Source organism: Octopus bimaculoides, chromosome 30 (genome assembly GCF_046866305.1).
Source record: "Octopus bimaculoides isolate indiv1 chromosome 30, ASM4686630v1, whole genome shotgun sequence".
Classification (NCBI taxonomy): Eukaryota; Metazoa; Mollusca; class Cephalopoda; order Octopoda; family Octopodidae; genus Octopus; species Octopus bimaculoides.
This window is the reverse complement of record NC_142957.1, coordinates 13,804,486-13,806,985: the sequence shown is the minus strand read 5'-3', so window position 1 is coordinate 13,806,985 and position 2,500 is coordinate 13,804,486. Positions and strand designations below refer to the sequence as shown.

The 2,500-nt window shown below is 39.0% G+C and overlaps 1 protein-coding gene across 2 annotated transcripts in view; it reads right to left on the bottom strand.

Moving 5' to 3' along the window:
• Positions 1-2,500, bottom strand: part of LOC106880726 (uncharacterized) — an 86,552-nt gene that overhangs the window by 12,825 nt on the left and 71,227 nt on the right. The gene's annotated exons all lie outside the window — the stretch shown is intronic.

Here is a 2,500-nt window from a genome sequence, read left to right as displayed (position 1 = left end):
TCTATCTATCTATAATAATAATATATATATGTTGTGTCTGGGGAGGGTCATATTGTCTTAATGCCTCATCTAACACACTCACCAGTTCGATTTCCACTCATTACTCTTTTACTCTCTTGCTCGTTTCAGTCGTTTGATTGTGGTTGGTAAGCAAACTACTTACCACACAGCCACTCCTGCACCTATATATATATATATATATATATATATATATCATATTTGATGGCATAAGACACATTTTTTTCCAAAAAGATGTCTTAAAAAATCATCCTGGATTCTATATTTGAAGTTGGGCTTCCTATAAATTAATTTTGTTCTTGTCACTCACTAATATAGGCTAATTTTAATCCAGACAGTCTTTTCTGTCTAGCCTGACTCCATAATAATATTAACCCTTTCGTTACCAACCCGGCTGAAACCGGCTCTGGCTCTGTAGTACAAATGTCTTGTTTTCAAAAGTTTCGAATTAAAATCTTCCACCAAACCTTAATCACAATTTATGTTCCTAACACCAGCTTAATGATAACTAAGTTATTTCACTAAATTCTTTGTTATATTCAAAATTAATTGAAAGAAACACAGAGCATCTCAAAATAAATACAGTAACAAAAGGGTTAATGCTTGTTTCTTCTATAAGCATAAGGGCCTGAAAATTTTAGGGGACGATTACACCAAACTCAACGCTCGACTGGTACTTATTCCATTGAACCTGAAAGAATGAAAGGCAGAGTTGACCCCGACAGAACTTGAACTCAGGGTGTAAAGACAGATAACATACCACTGAGCATTTTGTCTGGCGTGCTAATAATTCTGCCAATTTGCCGCCATAAAAATGACAATAATAATAATATTTACTGAAACATTATTATTATTATTATTATTATTCTGGACTGGCTTGTGCGGGTGGCACATAAAAGACACCATTTCGAGCGTGGCCGTTTTCGTGCGGGTGACACGTAAAAGCACCCAGTACACTCTCTGAGTGGTTGGCGTTAGGAAGGGCATCCAGCTGTAGAAACTCTGCCAAATTAGACTGGAGCCTGGTGTTGCCATCCGGTTTCACCAGTCCTCAGTCAAATCGTCCAACCCATGCTAGCATGGAAAGCGGACGTTAAACGATGATGATGATGATGATGATGATATATATATATATATATATATATATATATATACACACCATTTTGAGCGTGGCCGTTGCCAGTACCGCCTGACTGGCCTTCGTGCAGGTGACACGTAAAAGCACCCACTACACTCTCTGAGTGGTTGGCGTTAGGAAGGGCATCCAGCTGTAGAAACTCTGCCAAATTAGACTGGAGCCTGGTGTTGCCATCCGGTTTCACCAGTCCTCAGTCAAATCGTCCAACCCATGCTAGCATGGAAAGCGGACGTTAAACGATGATGATGATGATGATATATATATATATATACACTCTCTGAGTGGTTGGCGTTAGGAAGGGCATCCAGCTGTAGAAACTCTGCCAAATTAGACTGGAGCCTGGTGTTGCCATCCGGTTTCACCAGTCCTCAGTCAAATCGTCCGACCCATGCTAGCATGGAAAGCGGACGTTAAACGATGATGATGATGATGATATATATATATATACACTCTCTGAGTGGTTGGCGTTAGGAAGGGCATCCAGCTGTAGAAACTCTGCCAAATCAGACTGGAGCCTGGTGTTGCCATCCGGTTTCACCAGTCCTCAGTCAAATCGTCCAACCCATACTAGCATGGAAAGCGGACGTTAAACGATGATGATGATGATGATGATGATTATTATCATTATTATTATTATTATTATTATCATTATTATTAAAGAAATCATTATTATGACTTATACTGTAAATGGAATTATCATAACAATGGACCACTGACGTTTGCCAATACTTGCTGATCCATTACATCGAGATATATTTAAAACACACTCCTATCAATAATCAATTGGAATCCACAGAGAATGGGGGTGTATATGAAAGCAAATATCAGTAATGGTTAAACAGTAACCTAGGAAACAATAAGAACCACAGACAAATATAACTCTGTCACATGAATCAGCCATCTTTGCTGGCGAGAGGGGGTTGGTGTAATCACGTGGTCAAGTGGCTGAGGGTGTCCAGCAACTGAACAGGATTTAAACCAGCGGTTCTCAAACGGGGTCCGTGTAAAATTTTAGGGGGTCCATGCAACAAAATAATGAATTGGGGATCCACAGTAATGTTTTAAGGGCCCCTGGAAAAGTTTTAGTTTCGATGTATGTATTGGTATGTATTGCACGAAACAGCTGGGTTTCTTTCTCTAACATTTTCCATTGTTCAACCTACACAAGTGAATGTGTGGAAAACAAAATAGGAATTTTGAAAGAAGTTTCTATAAAACTAATTCTTAAACATCGAATGGCTATGGGGTTCCACCAGAATGAAATAGTAATCAAAGGGGTCCATAGATAAGAAATGGTTGAGAACCCCTGCTTTAGATGTATGTATTGGTTATGTATTGAAAGTT